A 26,512-nucleotide genomic window follows, 5' to 3' on the forward strand; every position below is an offset into this window, starting at 1 on the left:
GCTTCATAATTAGTTCTTTGTCAGTAGCAAGCTGAAGTGCAACAAAGCAATTTCAATCCCTCAGGAGTGGTTTTGCCAACACGATTTATCCAGATTACTGAATTTCGAGAGTTGCGAAACCAGCACAGAACACAGTTCCTTTCTGAGCAGGTGATAAATTTTGCACATCGGTGCTCTCAATGTGGAACGATTTCTTTTTTCCAGCTCTCATAAGCACTGTCATCGCTACTGAAATGCAGTATTTTTTTACCGGGTACCTCAGATAATTAACATATATATTAAAGCTGTAAACCAGCTTTACACGAGAGGTTAGCATTGAATGTTGCTGGCAAAAGATGCTGGCAATCAGCAGTTACAAGGAGAAATGTGTCCCCTGCAATTCTTTATCAACAGTCCAGGTGGAAAACTGACTGTCATTATTGCCCTGGATAAATGAAACTTTGATCCACTTTTAAAGGGGTTTAATATATCCAAGTCTGAAGATATACTCATGACAGCTCCATGTAAGTTACACATCTGTTTTCCTTTTTTCTTTATTAATAAAATCACTTCAGCTTTCTGAAAAAGGCAGATATATATTGCAGCCTGATATAATTGGATTCGGAGACCAAATTAGGTTAAAAACAGAAACAGAAACAAACTTGTGTTTCTATAGCAGCGTTCGCAACCTCAGTGCGTCCCAAAGAACTTTACAGCCAATGAAAGAGCTTTGTGAAGCATAGTCACTGTTGTAATGTAGGAAAGGCAGTAGCGAATTTGCACACAGCAAGATCCCACAAACAGCACTGTGATAATGACGAGATAGTCTGTTTTGGTGGTGTTGGCTGAGGGAGAACACCAGGGAGAATTGCATAACTGCCCTGCAGGTGCAGCTGTGGCTCAGTTAGTTGGGCAGTGCTCCTGACTCAGAAGGTTGTGGGTTTAAGTCCATCTCTGGCAGCTTGAGTACTAAATATTGGCCGATGCTTCTGTGGGAGCTGAGTGTAGGTTAAAACTGAGGGAGTGTTATCTTTTGGATGGGAATGTTAAACCAGGGCCCTGTCTGCCCTCTCAGGTGAATGTACAAGATTCCATGTGGCCATTTTGAAGAAGAGCAGGGGAAACTGTCCCCCCCCCCCCCCCCAGTGTTCTGGCCAATGTTTATCCCTCAATTAACATCACAAAAACAGATAATCTGGCCATTGTTAACATTGCTGTTTATCGGCATTTACTGTGTGCAAATTGACTGCTGCATTTCCTATGCTCCAACAGTGAATACACTTCAATAAGTACTGAACTGGCTGCAAAGCACTTTGGGATGTTGTGAAAGGCACTATATAAATGCAAGTCTTTATTACATACTAGAAAGCATGATGACAAAGTATTCTGTTTTTTTTTGTACTGTTGATAGAGGGATAAATATTGGCCAGGACACCAGGGAAAACTCCCCTGCTCTTCTTTCTAAATAGCACCCATGGGATCTTTGCCATTTGCCTGAAAGTGCAGATGAGATGTTCAGTTTAGCATCTTATTTGAAAGTGCAGCATTTCCTCTGTACTTCTTTGGGCATGTGAGCCGAGATTATGTGCTCAAGTCTCTGGCGTGTGCTTCAAACCCATGACTTTCTGACACAAGAGGGAAGAAGGCTACCCACCGAGCTACTGCATCTGGAAGGCCACTCCAGGTCTTGGTTGAGACAAAGTGCATATGAATGTTATTTACTATTTTGAATGTTTTATTTCTCCTTGAATGACCTTTTTTTTTTGGTTAGATTTTATATATTTTGCCTCTTCCAGTTAATTGCATGATATGGCTTGTGGACATGTAGCCATGTGAGCTGCCTAATCATGATGCCTCAGGTGTCAAGGTTGTTCAGAGCTGGCTCCATAGGCCTTTTGATCTCTTTCTGTCCTGCCAACTTTGCAGACCTGTCAAGATGCTTTTCTCACGCTCCAGTTGCTTGTTATGCTGGTATATGTGGCAAGGTGCATCTAGGGTTGCCAACCCTCCCGGACTGCTCTGGAGTCTCCAGGAAGCAAAGGCTAATCTTCAGCAGACTGCTGCAAGCAAAAACCCAGGAGAAAATTCATAAGGACAACAGAAAATTGCTTTTCTTAATTTTCTTTGAAAATATTTGGTTCACTTGTCATAAAAATATTGAACATGAGTCATACAGTCATACATACAGAGATACAGCACTGAAACAGGCCCTTCTGCCCACCGAGTCTGTGCCGACCATCAACCACCCATTTATATTAATCCTACATTAATCCCATATTCCCTACCACATCCCCACAATTCTCCTACCACCTACCTACACTAGGGGCAATTTACAATAGCCAATTTACCTATCAACCTGCAAGTCTTTGGCTTGAGGTAAAAGGCCTGTTTGGCTGACAGCCAAGAAGCATTGTATCAGCTAATGAATCTACTCGCTTTCCAATTGGCCATGCACCATGAGTATGTACATCTTCGGCAGCCAATGCGGGTGAGGGGATGGACTGGTTAGAGGTCATGGTCATGGGATCAAGGGCAAATTATTGACCTGGTTAGGAAATTGGCTGAGTGGAAGGAGTAGAGATAATTGGCAGGTGATCAAATTGGCGGCATGTGACGAGCAATGTCCGGCAAGGATCTATATTGGGGCCTCAACTATTCACTGTATTCATTAATGACTTAGATGATGGGATAGAAAGCCACATATTCAAGTTTGCCGATGCCACAAATATAGGTAGTATTGCAAGCAGTGTAAATGGAAGCATAAAATTACAAAGAGATGTTAATAGATTTAATGAATGGGCAAAACTGGGGCAAATGGATTTCAATGTAGGCAAATGTGAAGTCATCCATTTTGGACCTGAAAAGGAAATAACGGGATACTTTCTGAATGGTAAAATGCTAGAAGTAGTGGAAGGCCAAAGAGGATTTGGGGGTCCAGGTACACACATCATTAAAATGGCATGAGGTATAGACAATAATCAAAAGGCTAATGGGATCCTGAACTTTATATCTGGAGGACAAGAATACAAGAAAGAAAGACTTGCATTTATATAGCGCCTTTCATGAACACGAGTCATCCCAAAGTACTTTACAGCCAATGAAATGTTTTTGAAGTGAAGTCACTGTTGCAATGTGAAAGGGGTAGAAGTCATGCTTCAGCTATACAAAGACCTGGTTAGACCACACCTGGAGTTACTGTGTTCAGTTCTGGGCACCACACATTAGTATGGATATATTGACCTTGGAGGGAGTGCAGTGTAAATTTACCAGAATGATACCTGAACTCCAAGGGTAAAATTATGAGAAGAGATTAAACTAAGGATGTATTCCCTCCTAGAGGGTTAAGAACAGATTTGATTAAAGTTTTCAAGATATTAAGGGGCACAAATTGGATCGATAGAGAGAAACTATTCCTGATGGTTGGGGAGTCTGCCTCTAGGCGGCATAGTCAAAAAATTAGAGCCAGATCTTTCAGGAGTGAATAAAAGCAAAATACTGCAGATGCTGGAAATCTGAAATAAAGACAGAAAGTGCTGAAAATACTCAGCAGGTCAGGCAGCATCTGTGGAGAGAGAAACATAGTTAACCTTTCAGGTCAGTGACCTTTCATCAGAACTCAGTCACAGACCTGAAACGTTAACTCTGTTTCTCTCTCCACAGATGCTGCCAGACCTTCTGAGTATTTTCAGCACTTTCTGTTTTCTTTCAGGAGTGAAATTAGGAAACGCTTACACACACAAAGGGTGGTGGAAGTTTGGAACTCTCTTCCACAAATGGCAGTTGATGCTAGATCAATTGTGAATTTTAAGTCTAAGATTGATAGATTTTTGTTAACAAAAGGTATTAAGGAATATGGGGCAAAGGCGGGTACATGGAGTTAGGTCATAGATCAGCCATGATCTGATTGAATGATGCAACAGGCTTGAGGAGCTAAATAGCCTCCTCCTGTTCCTATGTTCCTTTGTGATGACACCTTCTGGAATATATCCAACCACAGTTGACAACATTCAGTACATGAAATGTTGAAGGTTGGAGGCAACATTGAACCATGCTTAGGGGTTCTCGAAGTAAGTTCTGTCATCTTTACCTGGACTTAGATCTGTTATTCATGCATCTTCACAATAGGCTGACCTTGGACTGTTGGACTTTTTTGGAAGGCATTTGTTTACTTCTGCAAATCCTTATTTTTTCTAGGTTCCACTACCAAACACAAGATGTAGCGTGGAATTACTGCACACCCTGTGCCAGCCTCTGTACCCCCACTGCCTATGTTTGGGCACATCCTCAATCTCCCAGGTTCTCCGTTCTCCCAGATGATTCTAGTGAGGAAAGAAGTAGCGGTGAAAGGAAATTGAGAGGAAGTGAGTCACCACCCAGCAGCAGAGAGGGGCGGATTTTTTCTCCCAGAAATACTGATTTATGGCACTCTCCCAATCCTGAACCCCAAAAAGAGAAATTACCTCCAGCTTCTTTCTTCTCAGTCTTCCAGAAGAAAGAATCCTGCATCCATTCCTGGATCTGCTTGAAAGGATCCTTTGACTGATGGTGTTGCTAATGAAGGAGCACCAGAAGTGTAATAACATGACAATGCACATCCAAGGACCACCCAAATGAAAAGTTCCACAATACATCTCACCAGCTGGGAAAAAAGTCAGAAGGTTTTGCTACACAGCTATCTTCATAACTATCCATTGAAAGGAAAGAAAGAAGAAAGAGCTTGCATTTATATAGCACCTTTCACAAGCTCAGGGCACCCCTAAATGCTGTACCACCATTGAAATCGTTTTATTATTAAATTGCAGTCACTGTTGTAGGAAACACGGCAGCTAATATGTGCACCGCTAACTCCCACGAAGAGAAAAGTTTTTTATTGTTATTCATTCATGGGATGTGGGCGTCGCTGGCCAGGCCAACATTTATTGCCCATCCCTAATTGCCCTTGAGAAGGTGGTGGTGAGCTGCCTTCTTGAACTGCTGCAGTCCATGTGGGGTAGGTACACCCACAGTGCTAGCGGTTAGCTACAACTGAGTGGCTTGCTAGGCCATTTCAGAGGGCATGTAAGAGTCAACCATATTGCTGTGGGTCTGGAGTCACATGTAGGCCAGACCAGGTAAGGACAGCAGATTTCCTTCCCTAGAGGACAGCAGTGAATCAGATGGGTTTTTACAACAATGATTTCATGGCCATCATTAGACTAGCTTTTTAATTCCAGATTTATTAATTGAATTCAAATTCCACCTTCTGCTGTGGTGGGATTTGAACCCTGTCCCCAGAGCAATACGCTGGGTCTCTGAGTTACTAGTCCAGTGACAATATCACTATGCCACCACCTCCCCATATCTAGTTGTTATCCCATTGCTGTTCGTGGGAGCTTGCTGTGCACAAATTGGCTGTCGCCTTTCCTACGTTGCAACAGTGACTACTGTAAGGTCATGAAAGGCACTACAGAAATGCAAGTTCTTTAGATTTTATCTTTGCCTACACGTTCTAATTCTCATCACCATCTGAATGTTCTCCCTTTAATCAGAAAGATCTCTCTTTAATCAGATACATGGTTGCGATAGACATTATTTTTCTTAACTTGGTACTTTTCCCCCTTCCTTTCAAATCTGCTTACTTACCTTGCTCTTTCCCACAGTCAGTAGAGAGAAGAATGGACTTTCCTGACTCCAGGAGTTCCTTGGCTTAAATGGTAGGAATGACCAGCCATGAGGTGTGATGGCTGAGAGCATTTCCTTTGGCAGGACAGATGTAGCTGTCATTCACTTTGTTTCATCTACTTGATTGAGTGGTGATGGGTCAAAGCTGGCAGCCAGAACCTGAACACAAAGGACTGTGAACTAACATTCAGATTGATCGCACATCAAACCTATTTGCATATTAGTGACTGAGAAACATGACTCTTCCAATGAACAGTGTGGCTCCTTCTTCTACAACTGTATGTTCACCAGGGCCACGCAGTGTGGATCCTTGAGAATGCTTCTGACACAAGGGATATATCTGTTTCCTTTCTCTGGTTGCCCAATTAAACAAAAAGCCACTCCTGCTTCAGAGCTATGAGTGGGGATTAAGCCATCATTTGCATAGAATTACATGGAATTAGATAGAATATACAGCACAGAAACAGGCCATTTGGCTTCTCCAGTACATACCAGCGTTTGTACTCAACTTGACCCTCCTCCCATTCTTGTCCATCTAATGCTATCAGCATATACAATAAAAGCAAAATACTGCAGATGCTGGAAATCTGAAATGAAAATGAGGGTGGCACAGTGGTGCAGCCTCACAGCTCTAGCAGCCTGGGCTCAGTTCCGGGTACTGCCTGTGCGGAGTTTGCAAGTTCTCCCTGTGACTGTGTGGGTTTCTGCTGGGTGCTCTAGTTTCCTCCCACAGCCAAAGACTTGAAGGTTGATAGGTAAATTGGCTATTGTAGATTGCCCCTAGTGTAGGTAGGTAGTAGGAGAATTGTGGGGACGTGGTGGGGAATATGGGATTAATGTAGGATTAGTATAAATGGGTGGTTGTTGGTCAGTACAGACTCAGTGGGCTGAAGGGCCTGTTTCAGTGCTGTATCGCTAAATAAATAAATGCTGGAAATACTCAGCAGGTCTGGCAGCATCTATGGAGCAAGAAGCAGAGTTAATGTTTCAGGTCAGTTCTGATGAAAGGTCACTGGCCTGACATGTTAACGCTGCTTCTCTCTCCACAGACCTGCTGAGCATTTCCAGCATTTCTTGTTTTTAACTCTATCACCATATCCCTCTATTCCTTCTTCCCTCATGTGCTTATCTATCTTCCCCTTAAATGCATCTAAACAATTTGCCTCAACTACTCCCTGTGGTGGCAAGTTCCACGTTCTCGTGTTTGCTCTGTCAAAACCTTAGATAATTTTAAAGATCTCAAGAAAAAAAGCAATCCAGGATGTTCATCCTTTCCTGATAGATATAACCTCACAGTTCTGGTGTCATCCATGTAAATCTTACTTGAACCTCTCCAGTGCCTCTATAGTAATGCCATTATTAAAATAATTGAAAAATGAATCAACTGTCCTCCACCTTTAATTTTACTTTGTCTTGAATCATTAATCTGTGCTCATTCTATCATTAAACTCAAGTTCCAACCAAGCAAACACAGTTGCTGCTCTCGTTCACTGTTCAGCTTTATTTCTGTTCAATGGGGACTCAATGGATCCCCAGATTTAACACTGAGGGTTAGTACACCCTTTCCCCTTCCTTCGGGCATGCCCCTTATGTTGACAGCAGCTTTGTCACTACTCTGTGGCTCAGTGGTTAGTATTCCTGCCCCTGTGTCAAAAAGTTGTAGGGTTAATTTCCATTCTAGCAATGAAACATGTAAGTGTGAACTAATTCGTTTTGGTCGGAAGAACGAGGAAAGGCAACATGAATTGAAGGGTTCAATTCTAAAAGGGGTGAAGAAGCAGATGGACCTGGGAATATATGTACAAAAAAATCAATGAAGGTGGCGGGGCAAGTTGAGAAAGCAGTTAATAAAGCATATGGGATCCTGAGCTTTATAAATAGGGGCATAGAGTACAAGAACAAGGAAGTTATGATAAACCTGTATAAAACATTGGTTTGGCCACAAGTGGAATATTGGGTCCAGTTCTGGGCACCACACTTTAGGAAGGATGTTATGGCATTGGAGAGGGTGCAGAAAAGATTCATGAGAATGGTTCCAGGGATGAGAAACTTCAGTTACATGGACAGATTTGAGAAGCTGGGGCTGTTCTCCTTGGAGGAGAGGGTTAAGAGGAGATTTGATAGAGGGTCTGGACAGAGTAGAGAGGAAGAGATTGTTCCCATTGGTGGAAGGATCCAGAACCAGAGGTCACCACTTTAAGAGGATTGGCAAAAGAAGCAATGGTGACGTGAGGAAAAACCTTTTTCTGCAGAGGGTGGTTAGGATCTGGATTGCACTGCCTGTGAATATGCTGGAGGCAGATTCAATCAAGGCCTACAAAAGAGAACTGGATAATTATCTGAAGAGAAAAAAATTGCAGAACTATGGGGAAGAGGCAGAGGAGTGGGACTAGGTGAGTTGCTTTTGCAGAGAACTGGCACAGGCAGGATGGGGCGAATGGCCCCCTTCTGTGCTATAACCATTCTATGGATTTATGATTCTATAATCTCTGCTGACACTCCAAAGGGAGTTCTCCACTGTTGGAGGTGTTGGCTTTTCAATGAAATGTTTAACTGAGGACCTTTCTGCCCTTTTGAGTGGATGTAAAAAGTCCCATGGCATGATATTGAAGAAGAGCAGGGGAGTTTGCTCCAGTGTCCTGGCGAATAGTTTTCCCTCAACCAACATCACTAAAACAAATTACCTGGTCATTTATCTCATTGCTTTTCATGGGAGCTTGCTGTGCACAAATTGGCTCTTGTGTTTCTGAAATTACAACAGTGGCTACACTTTCAAATCTTCCATCACTCTCTCGATTCGGAATTTTTCCCTTTAGATTGGAAAATTGCAAATGTAAATCCATTATTTAAGAAAATGAGACAGAGAAACAAGGAAATTATGGATCTATGAGTCTAACATCTGTTGTGGGGGAGTTCTTGGAATTTATAATTGAAGACGTGGTGACTGAGCAATTAGAGAAATTTGAGCTGATTAGAGACATCCAACATGGATTTGTAAAGTGTAGGTCATGCCTAACAAACCTAATTAAATTTTTTGAGGAAGTTACTAAAGCAATAGACAAGCCAACATCTATGGATGTAATTTATAGATACTTCCAGAAGGCATTCACCAAGGTTCCACATAAGAGACGTGAGCTAAAAATAAAGTTCATGGAATTGAAGGCAAAGTATTGACCAGGGAAGGAGAGTAGCTAGATAGGAGAAGAAGGAGAGTGGGGATAATGAGTATGTATTCAAATTAGAAGGAAATGATTAGAGTTGTCCCACAAAGGTCTGTGCTGGAACCTCAACAATTCACTATATTTATTAATGATTTGCATAACATAATAGACAGCCATATATCCAAGTTTTCTGATGACAAAAAGGTTGGAAGCATAGTAAGCAGTCCAGATGGGAGAGTAAGATATTGATAGATTAAAAATACAATGATAAAGTGAGTGAACAAAACTGTGGCAGATGTATCTCAACACAGATAAATGTGAAGTCATCCATTTTGGACCAAAAAGGATAGATCTGAGTAATTTTTAAATGGTAAAAAGCTAGGAACAGTGGAGGTCCAAAGAGATTTAGGGGTCCATGTACACAAAACACCAAAATGTAGTCGAGTACAAAAAAAAATCAAAAAGGTGAATGGAATGCTAGCCTTTATAACTAGAGGGCGAGAATGCAAAGGGGAGGAGGTTTTGCTACAGCTATACAAAGCCCTGGTTAGCCCACATCTGGAGTACTGTGTGCAGTTCTGGGCACTTCAACTTAGAAAGGCTATATTGGCCTGAGAAGAAATGCAGTGTAGATTCACCAGAATGTTACCAGAGCTCCAAGCGTTAGAGATGACGGAGGCTACATAAACTAGACTTATATTCCCTCGAATATAGAAGGTTAAAGGGATATTAGGTTGAGGTTTTTAGGATTTTGAAAGGGTAGATCGAAATTTCTTCTACTGGTGGGGAATCTAGGACGGAGGACATAACTTTAAAATTCGAGAGTGGCCATTCAGGAGTGAAGTTAGGAAACACTTTTTCACACAAAGGGTGATAGAAATGTGGAACTCCCACAAAAAAAATCATAATTGCTAACTGAATTAATTATTTTGCATCTGAGATTGAAAGATTTTTGCTAGTCAAGGATATGAAGGGATATGGAGCCAAGGCGGGTGGATAGAGTTACGATACAGATCATGATCTCATTGAAAGGCAGAGCCAGGCTCGAGGGGCTGAATGGCCCACTCCTGTCCCTATATTCCTACTTCATCGGTTATAAAGCACATTGGGACGTCAATAATACAAGAAATAATCCCTGCAACATATTCTTTAACTAATTTAGCAATACTGTGCTCTCAGGAAATGCATCACAGGAAGTTGTGTGCTATGATGCACTGCTTGAGAGTGCAGGAAGTGTTGCATTGTAGAATTGGCCCTTTAAATTTTTACAATGCGGATTACAAGAACCTGTAAAAGGTGGATGCTGAGTCAATGGAGAGGTTAGAAGGGGTAATCTAAAAATTAACAAACAGTTGGGTTCTAAGGAGGGCCTTAAAGGAGGAGGGAATTCTAGAGCATAGAGCTTAGACAGCTGAAGGCATAGCCGCTAATGGTGGGATGAAGGGAGGGGGTGGGATGGGATGCACAGAGATAAGAATCAGAAGATTGGAGAGTATGGGGAAGATTTTTGTGCTGGGTGGAAGTTACAGTGATTGGAAAAGGTGAGACCAGAGTGTATTAAAGACAAGGATCAGAATGTCGAATCTCGAGGTGTTTGGGGGACCAATATAGGTCAGTGACGACAGGGGAGATGGGTGAGCAGGACTTGTGTGGCAGCAGCAGAGTGTTGGATGAGCTTAAGTTTAGAGCGGCTTGAAGATAGGAGACTTACCAGGAGAGCATTAGAGTAAAACATTGCTGCCATCTAAGGCTTTGGCTTATTATCGATCAGACCAATTTGTGTTTATAAGACTCGAATGTTCCCATGTTAGATTCCCATATGAATTAGAGGGAAGGATAGAAGAATGAGCAAATGAGGTTGAATGACCCAAGCTTCTGCTGTCAGTTAGGTTTTATCAATAGTTGTACTCACTAGAAAAAGCATGTCTAAGCTCCGATGCAGAAAAATGAGAAGGCAGCAGATTTACCTGTCTCCTCACAATGGGGGTTCCTGTTCTCGCAGGACCTACTCAACGCTGGGGGCTTTTTCTCTGGAAGTAGCATCAATGATTGTCATCTTGTAAATTTCGTACTCTCTCCTGCTACCCCTGTAGCCTCCGAAAGCATCAATTGCTGGAATCTGAAACCCAAACCTCTGATTGCGCTTATTATACATTTTCCTTTGTGTGAACCAGAATTTTTTTTAAATGTCACTGAATATTTTTTACATTGTTGTTCCTTTTTATTAATACCTCATGTGGAGCACATCTTAAATTAGTGCAGCATAAGTGAAGAATCTGCCACATTTAAACTGTTGAACGTCCAGCTAGAGCAGATAACAGGCTGCAAATTTTCGCCGCTGACTGCTTAACAAATTCGTCAAGGTTAGTCTGACTTCTGTTTTAACTGAGGTGTTGACCTGTGGAAGGGAGCAATCCTGTGTTTAAAATATCAGGAAAGAGGAACATGGCAGCAAACCATGAAGTGGTGGCCCACTTATCAGACAATCAGTGATTTCTGAACAAATATTTTAATATTTTAAAATGATAAATTCCATGGTTGAATACTTTGACAGTTAAGTTATCTGAATTTCGCTATCTAAAAGCTGTTTTGTCGAGTGCAATGATATTCAGTGTGTATGTGCTTTGTCATGTATCTAAATGATGTTTAGCTATAATCATGTATCATTCTGTTTGTGCAAGGTGTAGCCATTTAAAATGATGGGTTTATAACTGATCAATAAATAAATGTGTTGAATCTGTTTGCTGACCTGTTTCTGGATTCACTGGCTTTCTGCTGCACAATAGGAATTGTCAGATGTATTAAGAACAATTTATTTAACAATGTAGGTGTCAGCTTTGGCTCAATGATACAACTCTCTCCCCCAGAGACTTCAGCACATAATCTAGGCTGACACTCGAGCGCAGTACTGAGGGGAGGCTGCACTGTTGGATGAGACTTTAAACCGAGTCCCGTCTGCCCTCCTGGATGGACATAAACATCCCATGGCAGTATTTCAAAAAACAGCAGGGGAGTTCTCCCAGCGTCCTAGCCTGTAGTTATACCTCAACCAGCATCACTAAAAAAATAGACGAACCGGTCAGTTATCGCGTTGCCGGTTGTGGGAGCTTACTGTGTGCAAATTGGCTGCACGCTTCCTACTTTATAACAGTGATGGCACTTCAACAACAGTAACAGGGCACCTTTGATGAAGTAAAATGCCTTGAGAGGCTTTAAACAAAATTATTGTCAAGGCATTAGCAAACAAAATATGACACCAAGCCAGGTAAAAAGGTATTAGGACAGGTGTCCAAAAGCTTGGGCAGGCTTGGTAAGTTTTAAACCGCATCTTAAAGGAGGAGAGGGAGTTCAAGAGGTGGAGATGTTTAGGGAGGGAATTCCAGAACTTACTGCCCAGGCAGTACAACTGCCAATGGTGGAGCAATTAAATTCAGGGGTGCAAAAAAGGCCAGAATTGGAGGAGTGCAGAGATCTCAGAGGGTTTTAGGGTTGGAGGAGATTACGGAGATACAGAGGGGCGAGGCTTTGGAGGGATTTAAACATCAAGACAAGGATTTTAAAATTGAGGCATTCCTGGAACAGGAGCATAGGAAATAGGAGCAGGAGTAGGTCACAACTTTCCACATCGTCAGGTAGATGCCAGTGTTGCAAGAGCAGACGTCCTCGCCCGGCTCAGTTAAAATATTGCAGCCTTCTGCTGGCTGGTGTCTAGCCCCAGTATTGTCTTTTTAGTACTCAGCATAGGAACCAACCAAATTCCCACCATCCCATAACTCTCCAATAACCTGCTCACCAATGCTCTGTTTAGGTTCTGTCAGGGCCACTCAGCTCCAGACCTCATTCCAGCAGTGCTCCAAACATGGGCAATAGAGCAGAATTCCAGAGGTAAAAAGAGAGTGCCTGCCCTTGACATCAGGGCAGCATTTGACCGAGTGTGACATTACAGAGCCCTAGTAAAATTGAAAGTCAATGGGAATCCGGGGGAAAACTCTCCACTGGTTGGAGTCATACCTAGCACAAAGGAAAATGGTTGTGACTTTTGGAGGCCAATCATCTCAGCCCTAGGATATTGCTGTAGCAGTTCCTCAGCATCCCAGGCCCAACCATCTTCAGCTGCTTTATCAGTGACCTTCGCTCTATCAAAGAGATATGTTTTAGCAGAAAGAATGAGAAGAGGCAATAGGAACTAAATGGTACAATTTTAACAGGCTGCACGAATAGGGAGATTTGTGGGTGTATGCACACAAATTTTTGAAGGTGGCATGACAAGTTGAGAAAGTTGTTAAAAAAGCATACGGGATCTTTGGTTTTATTAATGGAGGAAAGAGTGCAAAATCAAGGAAGTTATGCAAAACCTTCACACAACACTGGTTAAGCCTCAGCTGCAGTATTGGTTTCAATTCTGAGCACCACACTTAAGGGAGGATGTCAAGGACTTGGAGAGAGTGCAGAGGAGATTTACTAGAATGGTACCAGGGATGAGGGACGACAGTTATGTGGAGAGACTGGAGAAGGTAAGTTGGTTCTTCTTAGAGCAGAGAAGGTGAAGAGTAAATATGAGAGAGGTATTCAAAATCATGAACACGTAAATGCGGAGAAACTGTTTCCCGTAACAGAAGGGTCAATAATTAGAGGATACAGATTTAATGATTGGCAAAAGATCCAGAGGTGAGTTGAGGAATTCTTTTTACATTGGGAGTTGCTGGCTGGAATTTTACACCACCCCAGCGAGCCTGATGGTGATGGGCAGGGGGTGGGTGTGGGGGGCGGTGGGGTGGGGGGGTGGGGGGGTTGTGGGTGGGGTTGGCGTAAAATTGAACGGGAGGCCTTCCTGACCTGCTCCTGCCTCTGGCCCACTTTATGGGGGGCGAGAGAGGGAGCGAGAAATGGGCTGCCTGCCCCAGGCCATTCAAGGCCCTTAAGTGGCCAATTAAAGGCCACTTAAGGGCCTTCGTCCGCCTCCATGGAGATTTTACCCGTGGCAAGCGGGCGTCCTGGAGCCAGGAAAGACCACCCGGTGAAACCTGGCAGCCTCTCAGCATACGGGTGTGGGGGTGGGGTCCCTGACAATCGGGCACAGAGACCCCGATTGAGGGCAGCCCCTGCTTCCCCTACCACACGTAGGACCCAAGACGTTCCCCTTCCCCCCAAACGGCCACCCGTGCCTCTCCGGGGCTTGACTAATTACCCCCGGCAAGGCAAACCGAACTTACTTGCAGTCCTGGCTCCATGTCCTCCGCTGGGCTGCGGTCCCAGCAGTGGCTACCGCTCCCGGTGGCACTGCTGGGACTAAGAGCTGCCGGCCCGCTGATTGGCCAGCAGCTCAATGAGGCGGGACTTCCTCCCTGAAGTGGATGGAAGTCCCGCCTCGGAACAATTAAAAGCCTGGGGACCCATAAAATGCAGGATGAATCCCTGGGCTAGGCGGAACTGGGTTCGCCACTGACCTTTACATCGGTGGCCAGCTCCCGTCCACCCGACGTAAAATCCAGCCCGCTGTGTTTTGGAATGTGCTGCCTAAAAGGATGGTGGAAACAGATTCAAAAGTAACTTTCAAAAGGGAATTGGATAAATACTTGTAGGGGAAAAGTATTATATGGCTATGGTGAACGAGCAGAGGAGTGGGATTAATTGGATAGCTCTTTCAAAGAGCTGGCACAGGAATGATAGGCTGAATAGCCTCCTTCTGTGCTCTATCGTTCTATAAAGCTATTGTCATGAAAACCCTACATGCCAAATGGGAAGTATTAATTTCATTGGTTGGAACCTTGGCTCAGACTCTTACTGGAAATTCTTACTGTAACGACCTGGTGAGAAAGGGGTCTGGGGTTCCCTCTCAGCCTTCACCTGGCCTTACCATATCAAAGTTTAATTTTAAACACGCCATTTTTTTTAGCTCCTCCTTAGTGAATCCTTGTTCACGAACTTCCAATTATAAGGTAAAGAAACAAGCCAGACAGGTTTTCTTAGGTTTAAAGAAAAAAGGTTGAACTTTATTAAACTTAAACTCTAATTCGGTTAACACCTACAGATACACGACGCACTAGCATACGCGATACATACATGCATATAGAGACAGAAAAGAGCATAAGAAATAAAGTGGAAACGTTTGAGTCAATATCTGAAGATGGTTTTGGTTACTGTTCTTCGAGCTCGCTGTAAAGTCCTTGATTGTAGGTAGGTCTTGCTTTTCATTGGGGTCCAGTATTCTTCTTAAACCTTGTTCGATGTAGGAGACTTTTCTCTCTTGAAGTTCAAATGTCCTCAGTGGGTCCAGAGGCTTGTGAGAAAGAGATGGGAGCAGACAAGAGTGGACTTCTCACTCCAGGAACAAACTGTTTTTCTGAGTTCAAAAACTCTGGACCAGCCAGTTAGTCATGTGACCAGCTGATTTAACCAGTCCTGGCTTTTATGGATTGTATTACCACCTTTGCAGTCTCTGGAATGCTCTTTCTTACATCTTCAATGTCTGGCGATCAAAATCCATTGTGGGTTGAATGTGTCAGGAAATGGTCCTTTGTCTCCTCAAGCACTGTCTGTTAGTATGCAAATGTTTTTCAGCTAAGTGTCTGGCAGTCCTTGTAATAGGCCTTCTCTTCTTCGCAGCAACAGTTTAAAGTCAATGTTCATATGACAGAATTAATATGCCTCATTCTTGGCAGGTGGGGGCCTGCATGACACTTACAAATAATTTTTTTTTCAAAAAGTAAAACAGGCAGCCAAGATGTCCACTGCAATTTACATGTGAAATCACCAAAAGATTAGGCTGGAGACAACACAACTTACTCAAACTAGCCAGAACAATGGGATGCTCTCTGATTAAATTATCTGAAATGGCTTTATCAACACGGTCATCTGGGGCCATCGACACTCATTGACTTTGAAAGATTCAGCTTGAGGGGTAGAGCCTTGAATCTCAGAGAAGATTCTGGAAGGACCTCATTGAAACCACAAATAGGTTTTAGTAATGTAATCTGACTGCTCGTGCAGCTCTGGGGACACTGTTAGCTTTGTCAGACAGAAAGCAGAGAGTAGTAACTGAAAAGCCATCCACAGAGCCTCTCTCTCTCTCTCTATCTCTGTCTCTCTATCCAGTAAAAATCCAGAGACAACCTGGCTGCAACTGGTAAAGCAGGATATGGGAATAGTGTGGGAAAAATGCATTGAAGTGGATGATCAGCCATGATTGTATTAAATGGAAGAGCAGGTTCGATGGGTTGAATGGCCTTCTGCTGTTACAATGTTCCTATTGCTCAAGCCTACAGACCATCACAGCCAACAATTAAGGGACAAGGATCGAAACTCCCCTTCTGCTTTCTGGAGCCCCGAGAAGCAAGCCTGCAACTGTGCACGTGGCCCAGCGAGGACTTCAGGACTACAATTTCAACTGAAGACTCTGGGACTGATATACCATATTAAATTCCATTAATTCCAGACTCTACTCCAACCACCAAATTTGTTTTCCCTCTGTAATCTATGTGTGTGTGAGCGTATGACTCTCGGGTGAATGTGTGCCTGAATGCGCAAAGTATTTTAGCACTTTTAACTGGTTTAGAGATGTTAAGAATAATAAACTTAAATTTTTCTTGTTTAAACTCAAGAAAAATTGTCTGATTGGTTCTTTAGCAATGATATTAGAGGAACAGGAGCAAGCGCTCACTGAGGTGGTAAGTTCAATCATTGTGTAGAAAAATGATAAACCCTGTTGTGGTCAAACCAGAGAAGGGGAAATAGGGGAGCCTGAGATCCCTTCCTCACCTGGCCGTAACACTATGATAAAAGGTCAGATGACTGCACATATTTCAGCTCTATTTGCTTTTCTTCACATGAGGGCTGGACAGCATTCATGCTTGCTCTGATAAGTGGCAAGTAACATTCGCGCCACACAAATGTCCGGCAATGACCATCTCGTATAAGAGAGAGTCTAACCACCTCCACTTGGCATTCAATCATGTTACCATCACCGAATCACCCATCATCAATGTCCTTGGGGTTACCCTTGACCAGAAACTTAACTGGACCAACCATATTTATACTGTGGCTACAAGACAGGTTAGATGCTGGGTAATCTGTGGTGAATGACTGACCCCCTCACTCCCAAAAGCTTCCCCATTGCCTACAATGCACAAGTCAAGAGTGTGATGGAATACTCCCCACTTGCCTGGATGAATGCAGTTGCAACAGCAGTCAAGAAGCTCAGCACCTCCCAGAACAAAGCAATCCTCTTGATCGGCAACCCAGCAACCAACTAAATTATATAATACACTGCAGCAACATGCTGAAGCTTCTTCAGCAGTACCTCCCAAACCTGCTACTTCCGTCACCTAGTAGAATAAAGGCAGCACATGCATGGAAACACCAGCTCCTTGAAGTCACACAATATCCCAATTTGGACATACATTGGCCATTCCGTCATCATCCCTGAGTCAAAGTCCTGGAACTCTCACCCTAACATCACCATGGCAGCACCTTCACCACATGCACCGCAGGCTCAAGACGGAGGCCCACCACCAACTTTTCAAGGCACAGCTAGGGATGGGCAATAAATACCGGCCTTGCCAGTGACACCCACATCCTGATAATGAGTGTCTTTAAAAAAAAATAGCCACACAAAAGTAAAAGACACAAAAAGTTTGGGGGCCTTTCGTGGACCAGTGGTCCATTTAAGGACTGCTGGTTAAGCTGCTAACCACCAGGTAAGCAGCAAGGTTGTATAACCAGTGATGATTAACTACCACTACCTTAATGCCCAGAGGCAAAAGTTAAAACCTACCTCAGTAGCATGAGAATAGAGAAGGCTGAGGGATGTCTTGATGAAGGTCTTCAAGATTATGAAAGGGTTTATAAAGTAGATGTAGAGATGTTTCCATTCATGGGTGAGACCCTAGTTGCAGGCGATAAATGTAACAGTAACTAACAAATCCAATAGGGAATTCAGGAAAAACTTCTTTACCCAGAGAATGGTGAGAATGTGGAGTAGTTGAGACATATACTATAGATGTATTTCAGGGAATCCAGATAAACAGATGAGGGAGAAAGGAATAGAAGGATATGTTAATAGGGTGTGATGAACAGGGGTAGGAGGAGGCTTGTGTGGAGCATAAACACTGGCATGGACCAGTTGGGCCGAACGGCCTGTTTCCATGCTATAGACTTGACATAACTTGTTGTGTCTCCTGGGGGAAGAAAAAATCCCAGGATCAATGAGGGAAAAAATGCAAACAAATCACATAGCCTTAGAGCAGGCAAAAAAGGAGAATGCAGCTGTGATGGTTAAAAAAAGAGTCAGTCTACTGTCGGGAGTGGCAATGCTGTCAACCTTGTCTCCTTTCCTCAGACAAAGTAATGCAGTGCATCAGTTGGAGATAGGGAATTAAGGCGGAGTGGGGGTAATAATTGCTCCTAGTGCACTCACGGACAATTTTAGTTTGAGGAACATTATAATCATCCAAAAAAAAGGTAACAAATGGAGCAACTAAATATGTCAGATAAAAGCAATGTAGCACTTAGAAATCAAGGGTTCTGTGAGTCAATCTGAGCCGTGATTGAATTTGTTCCCTTTGTCCTTTAACTCCCTAACAAGAATAAGTTCTTGTGCTTTTTACACAACTTTGATTTCTGCTGCGGTGCGCGATCAGCGATGGACTTTTGTGTTTGCCTGTCTCCCATAGGCTGCCCAATTAATCACCCGCTAAAAGACTCATTTAACTTCCTCATTCATGCAGAGGCCTCTTCCCACCTGTAGAGTTCAGTCTAATGTGCAGCTCATTCATAAGGTTTTCTTTTTGGTCAGGTTACTGTTGATACCTTCGCTGGTGGTTTTAATTCCAAGTGTGTGGCAATGGTTCAGCATGGTCATGTGCCCACAGCTGTCCATCAATTTGGAAATGCTGTTGACCTGAATTCCTGAGAGGATGAGTGATTTTTGTTTTGTTAGAAAAATCAACTTGGCTTTATGAAGAATTGACAGAAAATTGACACATAAACTCAATGCTCCCAGCCAGGAGAGGCCCACTCAACTGGAATGTGGGTCAGAGGTGCACAACAAATACAACTTGCATTTATATAGCACTTTTAACACAGTAAAACCTCCCAAGGTGCTTCACAGGAGTGTCATCCGATAAAATCTGATAGCAATTCGCTTAAGATATTAGGAGAGGTGGCCAAGAGCTTGGTCAATAAGTTTGAAAGATCATCTTAAAGGAAGAGAGGTAGAGGGTGGAAAGGTTTAGGCAGCGAATTCTAGAACTTGGGGTCTAAGCAGCTGAGGCATGGCCGCCAATGTTGGAGCGATGGAAATTGGGGATGCACCTGAGGCTAGAATTGGAGGAGCACAGAGATCTTGCAGGGTTGTGGGGCTGGAGGAGATTACAGAGGTAGGGAGGAGACGAGGCCATAGAGGGTTTTGAAAACAAGATTGAGATTTCTTTTTAAATCAAAATGTTGCTGGACCTGCGGAGCCAATGTAGATCAGTGAGGACAACAATACTGGAGAAACGAACTTTGATCTATGCTGGATCTGCAGGTGCAATATACCTTTACACTCCATAGTCTGAAATGTAGGGAAGGGGGTCAGGGATGGGTGAGACGTGGCAGGGGCTTGATCCCCTGTGAGTGGTTCCACAGCATGGCATGATCAGCACCCCATCTCTTTCTATGAGGAACCATAAAGGGTTCTGATGAAAGGTCACAGACCTGAAACGCTTACTCTGTTTGTCTCTCCGCAAATGCAGCCAAAAACCTCTGAGTATTTCTAGCGTTTTCTGCATAATTACTAAAGAATTTCGTGCCCTGTGGGGGAAAGCCAAACCACCCCTTGTTACACCACTTCTAAGAAACCAGTTTAAATTCCAGTAGAATTCATTGGTCTCCCACCTTGATTTGGCTGCTGTTCTTCTTGTCAAGGTCACCTGCTTCCTCCAATTTTATGACCAGCTCCTGTACAATGGTGTGTCTGCCTTTCCTTCAGGTATTTTCCCCTTTCTCCAGCCATTTCATGGCTGAACTTCCAGCTGTGCTAGAGTTTTCCATTGCCCTCCCCTCCCTCTCCCCTGCTTCCCTTTGAAGCACTCCATGTTGAATATTGAAATGAACTCTCCTGCAGTTAATAGTAGGGTTAACACCACAAACTCATGGCGAGCAAATGTCTCAGCCCGGCCTCAGGTCAGATGGCAGTGCAACTTTCGGGCTCCTGGTCTGTCATTCGTTCTCATCATTATGCAAGGCAGGATAAGCAGAATAATAAATGTCCATTTTAATCAAGCACGAGTTTACAATGTGTGACAATACTGGTTTTAATACACTTCTTTCTCTCAATAAAATATGTGAATGATTTAACTGCCGTTCGTTTTCTTTACCAGGAGTCACTGGGATCTGTAAAATGGTGATATATTGATTACATAAAATTACAAAGCATGGGAACAAGCCATTCGGCCCTTCTGCTCTATGCTGGTGTTTATGCTCCAGACGAGTTTCCTCCCACCTTAATTCATCTCACCGTGTCAACATATCCTTCTATTCCTTTCTCCCTCATGTGTTTATCTAGCTTCCTGTTAGATGTATCTCTGCTACTCGCCTCACCTACTCCTTGAGGTAACACTCTCTGGATAAAGGAGTTGCTCTTAAGTTCCTTGTTGGATGTATTAGTGACTATGTTATATTTACAGCCCTGTGTTATCTGGCTCCACTCACAAGCAGAATTATCTTTTCTACCTAGAATGATACAGCACAGACGAAGGTCATTCAGCTCATCATACCTGTGCTGGAACAGCTATCCTACCAAACCCCTTCCTAGTGTTAGCTGCTTTCATCTTGCACAGAGAAGTGTCAGAGATGTGGAGAAAAAAGCTTGCATTTATATAGCACTTTTCACAATCACCAGATGCCTCAAAGCGCTTTAGAGCCAATAATGTATTTTTGAAGTGTAGTCACTGTTGTAAGGTAGGAAATGCAGCAGCCAATTTGCGGAGAGCAAACTCCAACAAGCAGTAATGTGATACCGACCAGATAATCTGCTTTTGTGATGTTGACTGAGGGATAAATATTGGCCAAGACAGTGGGGAGAACTCGCCTGTTCTTCTTCAAAATAGTCCCATGGTATCTTTTAGATCTGTAATATTTCTTGTTCCTTTTGTATGTGAACTATTGTAAGATTCACAGGACTCCAAACAATATCCAAAGAAAATGTGAGTTTTATTATAACGTAACTAGAACATATATATACATATATACACACACAGCTAATGCAGGAGCCACACCAACACACAACTCCCTGGTCATGCATGACACAACATCGCTTCCTCTGGTTATCTTCAGTTACAGCTTCTTAAGGTGGTCCCACAACAGAGCCACCCAAGCAGATGGGACATCGGTTTAACATCTCATCAAAAAGACAGCACCTTCAACAGTGCAGCACTCCCTCAGTACTGCAGTGGAGTATCGGCCCTGATTTTTGTTCTCAATTCCTGGAGTGGGACTTGAACCAAGAACCTTGTAACTCAGAAGCAAAAGTGCAACCAACTGAGCCATGGCTGACACTAAGCAAGTGCTGCAGCCATTTTCTAACCCATTGTTTTGTTATGGGGGCAACACAGTCAAAATTCATCAGTTTACCAAATTCATCAGTTCCCTTCCACAGTGGCGCAGTGGTTAGTGCCACAGCCTCATAGATCCAGTGAGCCGGGTTCAGTTCTGGGTACTGCCTGTGTGGAGTTTGCTAGTTCTCCCTGTGACTGTGTGGGTTTCCACTGGGTGCTCTGGTTTCCTCCCACAGCCAAAGACTTGCAGGTTGATAGGTAAATTGGCCATTATAAATTGCCCCTAGTGCAGGTAGGTGGTAGGGGAATGTAGGATTAGCATAAATGGGTGGTTGTTGGTCAGCACAGACTCAGTGGGCCAAAGGGCCTGTTTCAGTGCTGTATCTCTAAATAAAATAAATATCTTAGTGTCATGCTAGACCTCCATTTGCTCTAAAACTAATTACATTGTGAAACAGTAAATGTGGGTTGGGCAAAACCTTATTTTGGAACATTTTTATTGTTGTTAGGCAGCAAGAGTTGCCATTGAATGAGAAAGGTCAGATGACTGATTTGATTTCAAGAGCTTGTTTATCTATACGTGCCAATGCAAAAAAAAAGGAAATATTCCCACATTACAACAGGGACTACACTTTAAAAAAAAGTGCTTTACTTTGGGATGTCCTGAAATTGTGAAAGGTGCTATATAAATGCAAAACATTTCTATTAAAGGACACTGCCAGCGCATGTGACAAATCATAAACTTCTGTTTCTCAAATGATTTTAATAATAGCAGGATGCAAAATGGAAGGTGCTCACTCTCTCTCTCTCTGTTCACTAAATTTCAAATTAGAAGTTTGTGCTGAGACAATGTCTTGGAAGAGATATGTGGCTGGAATCTCAATGGGATCCCCACCCTGGAGGTGCAGAATAAACCATTTAAAGGCTGTTACTCCAGTGTTTACACTGAACCACCAGCTGAAGTTACAGTAGGATATTGAGAGAACCCGTGAAAATTCTCACTCCAAGTTGTTTAAGTAGCAACAAAGCTTTTATTTATATAGCACTGTTAACATAATAAAATATCCTATGGAGCATCACAGGAGCATTATAAAGCAAAATTAGACACCAAGTCACATAAAAAGGAAATATTACGGGAGATGGCTAAAAGCTTGGTCACAGAGTTAGATTTGATGGAATGTCTTAAAGGAAGAAAGTGAGTTAGATTGTCGGAGAGGCTTATGGAGAGAAGTCCAGAGTTTAGGGCCTAGGCAGCAGCCATCAGCGGTCGACAAATTAAAATTGGGGATGGCCAAGAGGCCAGAATTAGAGGAGTGCAGATATCTCGAAGGGTTGAGACTAGAGGAGATTACAGAGATTGGGAGGGGAAAGGCCATAGAGGGATTTAGAAACAAGGATGAGAATTTTAAAATTAAGGTACTGCTTGACTGGAAGCCAATGTAGGGCAGCGAACACAGCGGTGACAGGTGAATGGAGCTTGATGCAAGTAAGGTAATGGACAGCAAAGTTTTAGATGACCTCGAGTTTACGGAGGGTAGTGTGTGGGAGATCAGCCAGGAGTGCGTTGGAATAGTCAAGACTGGAGGTAATGAACCCTGAATGAGGGTTTCAGCAGCAGACTGGGTAAGATGGGTGGTTTGAAATGTTAACGTCTGCAGCAGGACGAACAAAAGGTGTAATTTCTTGTTGTGACACCTGTGAAGCCTGAATTGCGGAAAGTGCGTTGATGCGATTGTTGTGAGCTTGCATGTCAGGCATGCCCTTGTCTCAAGCCTCTGATATTAACGAGGATAAGTGTTTTCTTTGCTCTTGTTCAGGCCAGTAAGCCAAGTGCACACATTGCAAAGAAACTCCATCTTAAAACGGGGTTGGAAGTTGGGCCCACTCAATTTAGCAGCCAGTGCACCTTCGGGGAAGACTGGGCACGATCACAACCCTAAACTGGACTCCCCAACCTTAATATTTCACCATCCCCCCACCCCCATCCACCCCCAAAAATGGTGCAATTATGTCCAATTTCTCCCCCAGAGTTTCTCATAATTCTTCCTTATGTTTTTCTCAGGATGTAATAGATGTTGCCAGCACCTGTTGAGAAGTCAAGGACATGAAAACTGTGCTCGAGTGCTGCATTTTTCAAGGGATGGAAAATCAATTTTCCAATTTATGTTGGTAACTTATCCCTTATAACACCAACTTGGGCACTAAGTGATAGGACACATGGAAATAAACCATTTCCTTTGGTGGGAGGGAGTCCAGACCTTTCAATTAGCGCCAGCCCGTTCAGGAGTGATGTCAGGAAGCACTTCTTCAAACAAGGGGCAGTGGTAATACGGAACTCTCTCCCCCCAAAAAGCTGTTGAGGGTGGGGGTGGGGTGGGGGGAATCAATTAAAAATTTCACAACAGAGTTTGACAGGCTTTTGTTACACGAGGGCATATTCCTTCCCTAAAACTCTCAGCCTGTCTCTCCTCCTTTAAGACACTCCTTAAAAACCTACCTCTTTGACCAAGCTTCTGGTCACCAGTCCTGATTAGTCCTTATGTGGCACAATGTCAAATTTTGATTAATAACGCTCTTATGTGCCTTGGAACATTTTGCCAAGTTAAAGGCACTATATAAATGCAAGTTGATGTTGTTTTCCTTCGCTAAGTCAAGCTTTATATTTCTCTTCATTACATCTTCCCAACTTATATTTTGCCCTAAAATAAAAGCAAAATACTGCGGATGCTGGAAATCTGAATCAAAAACAAGAAATGCTGCATTCACTCAGCAGGTCTGGCAGCATCTGTGGAAAGAGAAGCAGAGTTAACGTTTCGGGTCAGTGACCCTTCTTCGGGTCAGTTCCGAAGAAGGGTCACTGACCCGAAACGTTAACTCTGCTTCTCTTTCCACAGATGCTGCCAGACCTGCTGAGTGAATCCAGCATTTCTTGTTTTTGTTTTATATTTTGCCTTAATAGAAACAAGAAATGCTAGAAATACTCAGCAGGTCTGACAGCATCTATGGAGACAGAAGCAGAGTTAACGTTTCAGGTCAGTGACCCTTCATCAGAACTGACAGAGCCAGAAATGTAATAGGTTTGAAGCAAGTAAAGTGGGGGTGGGGCAAAAGATAACAAAAGAGGTGTTGATAGGACAAGGTCACAGAGAATAACTGACCAGAAGGTCATGGAGCAAAGGCAAATGGTATGTTAATGGTGTGGTGAAAGACAAAGCATTAGTACAGAGATGGTGTTAATTGACAGAAAAATGAACAGCCTGGCCCCAAACACAAACATAAAAAAACAGTGGGTAGGCACAGTAGAAACAAACTAAACAAACTAAAATAAAATAAACACATAAAATATAAAAAATGACGAAAAATAAAAATAAAAAGGGGGCCCAGTCATGCTCTGAAATTATTGAACTCGATGTTCAGTCCAGCAGGCTGTAGCATGCCTAATCGGTAAATGAGATGCTGTTCCTCGAGCTTGCGTTGATGTTCACTAGAACACTGCAGCAATCCAGGACAGAGATGTGAGCATGAGAGCGGCGGAGTGTTGAAATGGCAAGCAACCGGAAGCTCGGGGTCGTGCTTTTGGACTGAGCGGAGGTGTTCCGCAAAGTGGTCACCCAGTCTGCATTTGGTCTCCCCAATGTAGAGGAGACCACATTGTGAGCAGCGAATACAGTATACTACATTGAAAGAAGTACAAGTAAATCGCTGCTTCACCTGAAAGGAGTGTTTGGGGCCTGGGATAGTGAGGAGAGAGGAGGTAAATGGGCAGGTATCACACCTCCTGCGATTGCAGGAGAAGGTGCCATGGGAAGGGGACGAGGTGGTGGGGGCTAATGGAGGAGTGGATCAGGGTGTCGCGGAGGGAACGATCCCTTCGGAATGCTGACAGGGGAAGGGAGGGGAAGATGCATTTGGTAGTGGCATCACGCTGGAGGTGGCGGAAATGGCGGAGGATGATCCTTTGGATGTGGAGGCTGGTTGGGTGGAAAGTGAGGATAAGGGGAACCCTGTCATGGTTCTGGGAGGGAGGGGTAGGGGTGAGGGTAGAAGTGTGGGAAATGGGCCGGACACGGTTGAGAGCCCTGTCAACCACAGTGGAGTGGAATCCTCAGTTGAAGAAAAAGGAAGACACATCAGAAGCCCTGTCGTGGAAGGTTGCATCATCAGAGCAAATGCGTCGGAGATGGAGAAACTGGGAGAATGGAATGGAGTCCTTACAGGAGGCAGGGTGTGAAGAAGTGTAGTCGAGGTAGCTGTGGGAGTCAGTGGGCTTATAATGGATATTAGTAGACAACCTATCCTCAGAGATGGAGACAGAGAAGTCGAGGAAGGGAAGGGAAGTGTCAGAGATGGACCATGTAAAGGTGAGAGAAGGGTGGAAATTAGAAGCAAAGTTGATAAAGTTTTCCAGTTCTGGCCGGTAGCAGCGAACGGCACCAATACAGGCATCAATGTATCGGAAAAAGAGTTGGGGGAGGGGGCCTGAGTAGGACTGGAACAAGGAATGTTCGACATATCCCACAAAAAGACAGGCATAGCTAGGACCCATGCGGGTACCCATAGCAACACCTTTTAGTTGAAGGAAGTGAGTGGAGTTGAAGGAGAAGTTGTTCAATGTGAGAACAGTTCAGCCAGGCGGAGGAGTGTGGTGGTGGATGGGGACTGGTTGGGCCTCTGTTCAAGGAAAAAGCGGACAGCCCTCAAACTGTCTTGGTGGCGGATGGAGGTGTAGAGAGATTGGATGCCCGTAGTGAAGAGGAGGCAGTTGGGGCCAGGAAACTGGAAATTGTCAAAATGCGTAGAGCGTCAGAAGAGGTAGGTGGGAAGAGACTGGACCAGGGGAGAAAAGATAGAGTCAAGACAGGAAGAAATGAGTTCAGTGGGGCAGGAACAGGCTGAAACAATGGGTCTGCCGGGATAGTCCTGTTTGTGGATTTTGGGAAGGAGGTAGAAGCGGGATGTCCGGGGTTGCAGGACTATGAGGTTGGAAGCTGTAGAGGGAAGATCTCCAGAGGAGATGAAGTCAGCGACAGTCCTGTGGACAGTCACTTGATGTTCGGTGATGGGGTCATGGTCCAGGGGGAGGTAGGAAGAAGTGTCTGAGAGTTGGTGCTGAGCCTCTGCAAGGTAGAGGTCGGTACGCCAGACAAAAAAAAAAGCACACTTTGCCTTATCTGT

The sequence above is a fragment of the Heterodontus francisci genome, chromosome 14 (genome assembly GCF_036365525.1).
Source record: "Heterodontus francisci isolate sHetFra1 chromosome 14, sHetFra1.hap1, whole genome shotgun sequence".
NCBI classification, from domain to species: domain Eukaryota; kingdom Metazoa; phylum Chordata; class Chondrichthyes; order Heterodontiformes; family Heterodontidae; genus Heterodontus; species Heterodontus francisci.